The following is a 9,371-nucleotide window of genomic DNA, read 5'->3' as shown; positions in this document are numbered from 1 at the left end:
TACAAAGTCCACCTTTAACAAAAGGAAAATAACTGGCAACCAGATAGGTTTTTCTCATCATTATCTTTTATAATTAATGAAAAATATTAACTGACAATGCATTTGAGTGTCAAAAATCAAGCCTATTTCTGCTTCATCACCACTCTTCTATAGAATTTTTCAGACATAAGCCATCTCTATTAAAACAGAGAAATGTAACTGATATCTGGCAAGCCTTTAGACAGTAACATGCTCATTATTATTGTACAAAAAATTAATGAACTATTTCCTATTTCTTATCATTAATACTGTTTTTGGAGTTATACTTTTGTGCTAAAACTGCTAAAGCAGCCAATACAGTACAGATATTAAAAGACATGAATTACTGAGGTCAGCACTTTTGCCTGCATGTGTGATGTTCACAAATACATTATATGTAAGAAAAAGAATGTATTATTGCATAACATTCTTAATTGCATCTATCCCTGCAGGACCCCATTGAAACACGGCATGTTGTGTCTTTATAAAATATATTTTGTAGAAGGAATTTAGAAAAGCAGAGAGCGAGTAGACAGATAGCCATTGCATATATAGTTGCAATGCATTATGTATTTAATAACCTAAATTTTTCAGTAGACAATGCAGATTTTTAGTAAACCTAAATGGACATTAACTCCACATGCTTATATGTAGCATGATCTTCACCTGCTCTTATAAAGAAGATAAGCTATTAGCCCTAACTACAGATACTGCTTCAGTGCTCACAAATACTGTCTAAATATTCCTTCAGTTAAAAAAATATTTAGAGTTCATTGCTTTCCAGATCTGAAGTTATTTAAAAGTTGGAGGACAGGGAGGTTTTCTAAACTAGGCTTCCAGGGGAAGTGGGCAAGTTTGTTCTCTGAAAGCACATTATCAGTGTGCTTCCTGGGGGAGAGGAACAATAGAACATGGTATGTGAAGGGCATCTTCCTGAATGGCTTCCCAGGACTGCTGTGGGGACATGGTCTCTCACTCTGATAATTCACCAAAGGTCTATGCTATTTAGAAATTGCATGTGTAGAAAAAGGAAAAAAATTATTAAAAAAAAAAAATTCTGACTTCTGCAGATAAAGTGGATCCTTGGGATTTGCATGCAAAACTACAAAGCGACAAACTTTTCTATCCCCTAGCATAGGAAGGTTTCCTTTAATTTCCATGACAGCAATTGGGAACAAGCTCTTGTTCAATGCCTACAGGAGGATTACTTCACAGTTTTCCTGTCATGACTTTCTTCATTACCCTTGAAAGAGGCAGGGACAATCCAACAGCACATTTGCAGTGGTCAAAATGGTGTACTGTGAATCTATGACTGTTGTGATGCAGTTCCTTCAAATGTCATACTATCAAACACCTTTTAAGTTGGTTTCCCTTTGAAAACTCTACTTTGGGCAGAAGAGAAAGCAAAGGAGGTGGTGAAGAAGAGACTAGAATGGAGATGCTCATGGTTAGATTTGTATTGGTCTTCCTCTGCTTACCCATCTACTCTCCTTAATACAAGATATTATTACAGTATATGAGATGCAAAGAGCTTGTAAAAGCATCTGATTTTATCTCAGTCAATGCAGAAAAAAGCCCTCATTCTCACAGTGCTGATCTAGAAGAAAGTATGTCAGTCTTGTTAGGAATTTTATGGAATAATAAGAGAGTCACTGCATCTTCCTAGACAAAAAACAAGCTCATTAATATCAGTGGCAGTCTTATATGAATAAAGAAATTAAGAGATCGTTAGTACAAAGCTAATTAGTACACTGTGTTTGGTGTCCATTTCCAGGTTTTCTTGCGGGTGGCTGCAAGGGTGTCTCTGTGAGGCGAGGTTGGGGCCACTGAATGCCAAAACACTGCCAGTTCCAGCTGGTTCTGTGGCCATCCAGCGCAGGGCACAGCTGAGCCCCTCAGCCATGCTGGGGGTACCTCTTTGGAAATGTATTTGAGACAGGGCAAATGCTGCCCAGCAGCAAGGGGACATTGTCAGGGAAAACGTGAGGAAAAGTGTGAGGAACAGCCCTGCGAGCGCTGAGGGTGAAGGAGATGTGGGGTGGAGGAGGTACTCCAGGGGTTGGAGCACGCATTCCCCTGTAGCCTGTGGAAAAACCACAAGGTAGCACCCAAACTGCAGCTCATGGAGGGCCCCACATCAAAGAAGGCAGATATTTCCTGAAGGAACTGCTGTCCATGGAGAGACCCAGACTGAAGCAGGGGAGAAGTGTGAGGAGGAAGAAGCGGCACAGATGAACTGTTATGGCTGACCACAACCTGCCCTGGTTGGGATTGGAGTGAGTAGAGGAGTCAGGAGGGAAGGAGTGAAGTTGTGCCTGGGAAGAAGAGGAGGGGAGGGTAGGAAGGTGTTGTTTTAATTTTGTCTTTGTTTCTCACCATCCAAATCTATTTTATTTGGCAATAAATTGAATTAATTTTCCTCAAGTCAAGTCTGATTTGCCCATGCTGGTAATTGGTAAGCGATCTCCCAGTCTTTATCTTGACCCATGAGATTTTTAATCTTATTTTCTCCCTGTCCTGTGGAGGAGTGAGATAAGAGAGCAGCTGGGTGTGCGGCTGGCTGCAGTCCAAGGTCAACCCACCACACCCCCAGGATGATGAGCGCTACTGACTGGCAGTTGAGGGCAGAACATGACAAAAAGGGGGGAAAGCCAAATGTGGTGAATATAAAGAGAGGGGAATGTTAGATTTATTTGAAATCTTATCCCTACCTGGATTATTACTGACTCTAAGTTCTGCTGTCAGTTTCTGATATATTTGGATATTTTGATCATACACCCATACTGCCAATATTTATTTCAGCTACACATTTGAATCTCTGTACTCATTTAGTTCTATTCTCAGCACACAACTGGAACCCTAAATATAGTCCCATTCTGACTGTGGGTACTGTGCTGTGTAGCTACAACAGGCATGCTTTACTGTAGTAACCCTTTCTTCTACCCTTGAATTGCATAAGTGCTTAGAAGGATCTATATCTCCAAATGTTCATTTTCTTTTATTGTGTCAAATCCTGTATATGTCTATATCTATTTGCAGGGAAAGACGTGAATGAAGATGTATGGATATTTGGGAAGGCTATGTAAAGAAACATGCTTTCTAATCAACATTATATTCATCTGACAAGGGTTATATATAAAACAAAAAAAGGGAAAATAATAAAGAATTTTTTAAAACACAGTATTTCCAGGAGATATATGCTGAATACACATTATGACACGTCCAGTATGCTATACTCCTCACATATCTTTTCCCGAGATGCATTTAGTACCCCTGAAATTTATTATCAATTAGCCTCAATTTGCACTAAATTTCTTCCAGTATCACACAGTTAATTTCTGGTTACAAGCTCTGCCGATGCTTCCTTTAATGCCAGGCCCACCCTCTTCCCAATGTAGTGACTTTTTATTTTTCCAGACACCTCCCCCCACCACCACCAATTTCACACCTCCCTGCCTCCTTTCCTTAAGTAACCATAAAATCCAACCAAGAACGTTCAGTAAACTTTTTGTCATCAGTAATGACACTCCTGACCAGCTACTGAAGAATACCAGTCTCATTCTTACACACTCGATTTGTGTAGCAGTTGTGATATTGATCTAATAGTCTGCCAAAACACAGCCTTCAATGGTTACAATTGAGCAAAACTCGTCCGTTCTGAAATTATTAATACTATCACAGGGACATTAATTTCCTTTTGATGTTCTTCTATCAGGAACTCTACTTTGATTCATTGGTGTCACAGAACAAATTAGTGCAGTACATAGCCAAGCAGTATGATATTAAAATTGGACATTATTGTTTGATATCAGCCACAGAATAAAGTATCAGAAGGCTTTTTTTCAGAAATGGCTTTCATGTCAGAGTAAAAGGCTGTGCAAACCAAAATTACTTCTTTTTCTGGAAGTTGTTCTTGTTTGGTTGCATGTCTGAATCAAAATCTTCAATGTGTGAGAAGACTATATTATACGATAAAAGATCAAACACTCAATGGTAAAGACAGAAGATAAGAGATTTCATAACCTTTTGTATTTTGGCTCTTTAGCTTCAAAGTGGCAACAAAGCGTAACACTTGGTGAAGAAACAAACACTGACCAACTTGTCTGTGCTTTTGGACAAAAGATTTGCCAAACATTCAATTTTAAAAACATTGCATTTTTATATACAAGATCTACTTATAACATATGCTGCACTTGCTCTGAAAGGAATTATCCCTTCATAACTAATTAGAAGCAACGAAATTTTACTCTGCCATCAAAACTGGGTTTGTAAGATCAAGCATTAGTGTTCCAATGTTCTTCATTTCCACACTAAGCCTGAACTTGCTCCTCTAGTGAATTAAAGACAAACATTAAGATTTAGTCATTTGTTTCCATGGGAGTAAAAGCTATGCACTGCCTTCCTTCAAACGTGTCTTTCTATGATACTACCAATGTCATAAGGGCACATTCTACCTCTCTCCATTCAGCATAGCTACTCTCTTCAGAAATTAAGTCACAGTATTTGAATACCCAGGCTTAGGGGCAAGTTTCTTTGTTGAGGAACAGACCAACCCATCGCTGGTACATTTCCTCCTACCGGCTGCTGGTAAGCATAGACACTGTAAGGAGGAGTAAAAGACCATTTAACAAAACAATGTTGCCCATAACTACTTTTAAATGAATGAATTAAAACACAAAGCACAAAGGTTTGATTCATGTTGTGTTTAACACTGAAAAACAGGTAACTAAATGCAGGTTTTATGCAGCTATTCTTGCCCACTAGCAGATGGCTGGAACATCAGACACAGCAGAACCTATGAATTTCAATTGCACAGATGAGGACAGTATATGTAACGTGCTTCCTGTATGTCAAGTGTTCAATTCTATAGCTGTAGCTTCATAAAATACAGTTTCCAGGGACTTAGGAAAAGGAGCAAAATTAGCTCACTTTGATCTGAGCCCAGGGGAATGGGAAGGAAAGAGCAGGCAAACATACTTACATATTTAGTAAAAACAGAAGAGCCAAAATATAGAAACTAAAGAAATTCATAGGCTCTCTAGAAAGGAATAATACTTCATTACTTCCTAGATAAAAACACCTCAACAGAGAAACATGAGATGCTGCTAAGTGGATTAGCTGCAACACAAATCCTATTGAACAGAACAGACCTTCTAACAACTTGCAATTTGCATCTCTCCATGGAGGATTGGTGATTAGTTTTCCATTAATTGCAGCAACCTGTTAACACTATCCCAGCCAGGTTCCACTGGCAACGAGAATCACTTTTTCCATTACTTATTAGTTGTTGTATGTATTTAATGCTACCATATCATTCAAATTGAGTTTTCCTACTATTCCCATTAACACAGGATCTTTTGAACGCCTCAGCTACTTATGAAGGAGGTTGGGGGTGGGGGCCTGGAGAGAATTAGCCATAGTTTGCAATATCTGTCTTTGAGAAAGTCTTTGAGAAACTTGTGTTTTTTCAGTCTTGTAAACTCTGTGCCATGATGTGACCTTTTAATACTCCCACTTGTCAAAAGGTAGACACTTAAATTCACTTAGAAGAGTGAAAACATTACAAGTAAGTTAGTAACACAAAACCCAGATATTTTTAGAAAGCGCTGTACATCCAAGGATCTTCTCTTTTGTGCAAAATATTTAACAAATTCATATCACTTTTCATACATTCATCTCCAATTTTAGCAAAATCCTTTGAAGAAATAAGTACCCAGACATGCACAGAGGATAAATTTTCAAGTTATTCTTCTGAGCTGCTACGTTTTCCTCCACCCCACAAAACACCTCAAAACTGTATTCACCATAATTTTTAATGTAAATTACATTTAGAATATATCATGTTTAATACAGTAAAAGGTTTTAATAAGGCTAAACTAACAATGAGATCTCCACTTTTCAGAGGTAAAAGATCAGTTTCTTTTTTATCAAATTAAATGAGTGGCCAGTAAAATTGTAGGCACAGAAAATGCATTCTGTATTCACTGAATAGTGAAATATTTGGCTTTGTCAGCAACAGACCAAGTACTCTATGTAGACAAGGACATGGTTAGTTAGCTCAGAAATAAAGTCAGTGAAAAAAGTGGAAGCTTTCAAAACACAGAGAAGTACAACTTAGTGCTGTTTTCCCATAAAGCTGCAGAATGCAGGTCCCTTTCAGCTGTTAAAAGATTGAAGAATGACCTGGAGTAGAACAATAATGTCAGAAGAACGGGGAAGTGCACACTAGACAGCCATAAGAACTTCATTTGACTTGTATTGGCAATTGATTTAAATGGAATTGCAACTACCCATCAAGGTCAAGAGTGCTTTCTTGACATTAGGGACCTCTGTGTCAACTGTAAATGTACAATGGTCATCTATTTTTTACAAACATGTTCAAATCATTATAAATCATGTTTTAGAATTATTTTTTCAATGTTCTAGGTAATGTGATTTTACCGAACAATAGTATTGCTTACCGAACAGTTTGCAATATATTCTTTGCTATACAAATTTTTCCACAAAATAATAAAATACCCTTTATCAAATTCTACACATCTTATCCAAGAAGAGACAGATCACATAAGTACCTTCCATTTCAGTATAGCAATGGTACTTTTAAGACAGCAATTTTCTAATTTCAGGACAAGAAGGTCTGACAAGGTCTCACTTAATATTAGCATATGAACATTAGGCAAATGTTAAACTAACACTTGAATAAATCCTAAAATACTGGCTCCAGGTCAAAATCTCTGGAATATTCTGCAACACCTATAATAGATTCTTCTCCCACTGAAGTTGAGGACAACCTGTTTATTTGAATTTTGTATACTTACAAAGAGCCCCCACTGTGACAATTATAATTTTTTTATTTCGCCAACAAAATGTGTGTTTCTGGTGCTCTAAAGACAAATAAAAAGCACACCTCTCGTTTTGAGATACTGATAATCTAGGTTCCTGATCTACAGAGATTAGGGGTACCCTCTAAACCTCATTTCTATATGTTTCTAAGAGATTACATTGGTTTCCACGTTAACTATGTTCAGCTCATATATATTGCTGCTTTACTTTTATTTCTGAGGTAAATATGTTTTGATGACAAAGAGCCACAAGGTTAAAATTGGAAAGAAAGAAGAAAGAGGAACAGTGAATTACATTCCTCACAGGAATTCTGTTGTTACCTCAGGTATTCTGCTGCTTTGTCACTTACTGCATTCAGACCTTTGGAAACTTTATAAAGTCATGGAAATTAGCTTAAGAAACAGCAAAGTGTAACAAAGAGAAAACTAAAGAAGTAAAAGACCAGATCTATGCCTTGGTGAAGTAACAGTATTTGTATTAGATTTAGTAACCACTGGCACAGCCCAAACAGCATTCATGCTTGTGGTTTGTGATTCTCCATCTGCTTTTTGAATCTAACAACATGTCCTTCTGAAGCTATAATTCAACTTTTATGTATATTTTCGTTTATATACTTCTGTACTCTTTTATATTTAATATTTGCATTTCATGAGGAGTTGAAAAAGTTGTCAAGGTACAACTGGTCAGCAAACAAAACAAGTGAAACATGGGTAAAGAATATAAGGGTAAACAGGTCTAGATATCATATCTTAGTATAAACATAAAACCCGAAAGACAAAATAAACCCAAAATCTTAATAATCAGTATAACCTATTTTTCATTAAATTACCACTGAATTATTTTAAATATTACATAAACTATCTTTAACCAGTTAATTGGGACTCCTTTGGCAGCAGTTGCGTAAAGGGTTTCCTTCAAACAAATTTTTAACTGATGTATAAACACATCACTAACATTACTCTTCTGCATTTGTTAGGGTAACTACTTTTGAATGTTGTTTCTTCAACATCATTAAGTCGCAAAACAGATATCTCTTCTGGCTTCTAGTCCAAACTTGTGTTAGCCTCACAGAACAGAACAGCAATACCTGAGCGGCAATGAACCCACACAGCAAGATCGCTGTGGAATATTGCTACACACCAAATGGTTTCCCAGCCAGAAGTTGTTTTAGAAGTTTGCAAAAACACATGCTTTTAACCTTTTCTTCTAGTGCCTCCTCTTTCGAGTAATTAGTTAATAATAATTTAGTAACCTAATAGTAATTGGCAACGTAGAAATGCATAATAACCATGTCCTGAAAACTGACATGAGCAATATTGTATCACCCAATATACTGGCTTTCATACAACTATTTCATTACCTGCAAGCTTCTTGGTGATGAATAAGCTATTAAAAGCTTTTTTTTAATTTTCATGTTTCTCATGTTGTAATTCTCCAATAAATTTCTCTGACTTCCAACATAAATAAGTTTCATTATTCCTCATTATTAAAAGAAACAAACATGTTCTCCTTCACTGAAAGGGTGTCATATAATTAGATGACCTTCCTACATAAAATAATGAATGAAAAAGGACCTGACAACTTGCAGGAAAGTATTTAATCAGACATTAGGACATTAAATATAGTTAGTCAAGACACAAGACATTATTGTACTAACAAACGCTTTCAGAAACAGTCTTTTATAATACAAGAGATCAAAACAGACTTTAGTTTTACTACGCCATTAGACAAGTCCCAGCTTTCCTACAATTTATGACCTATTTCTTCATTTGGTTGCTTTAAACATGCTTTTAAAACATACTTGATAACTAGTAAAAATTGTATACAATGCAAATGACATTTCAGATAAGTTTTATTGACTTAATGCTCTGGTAATAAAATTATAACAATCAGTATTATTTTGATTTATTGCAAATTTTACTTTCACCTTTAATGGACTTGGTGTATGGCAGAATTGAATGTAATGCTGCTGCCACCTCAAGGTCACTACAGAAAAGTGTGATGGTTCGTTTCAGTATACTCATATGTAATAAACAGTAGCAAGATTCAATAACTAAGAATGGACTCCTTTGTTTTCATGTAGTTGTTCGATGCTCACTGTGTGCAGATTCCACATGCCTATTTGCAATGAAAATGCAGTTTTATGTCTGTGTACATGGAAGTGCATATACATGCACTTTCAGACCTGCAGGCACGCACAGTGCTAGAAGTTAGAGGAAAAAAATCTTTGGATGACAAGGAATGTTCATAAAGTGAGCCAAACCATGAGGTCTTAATTTTACAGATACTCATGGACAAGAATTTGACTTAGTAAAATTGAAAACAGAATTAAAATTTTGGTCCAGAACCTTTCCAGGCTTTTGTTTGTTGCTTTTTGAAACTTTCAGACAAAAATCACAGTAGGATGGAGGACTCCAGTCACATCTATGTTTGTATTTTAATACATATTTTGAGGGAACAAGCGCACAATAAGTTCTGTAGCACAGATATGAGTGTTGTATAAATTTTCT

The sequence above is a fragment of the Phalacrocorax aristotelis genome, chromosome 8, assembly GCF_949628215.1.
Source record: "Phalacrocorax aristotelis chromosome 8, bGulAri2.1, whole genome shotgun sequence".
Lineage (NCBI taxonomy): Eukaryota > Metazoa > Chordata > Aves > Suliformes > Phalacrocoracidae > Phalacrocorax > Phalacrocorax aristotelis.
This window is presented reverse-complemented; position numbering follows the sequence as displayed.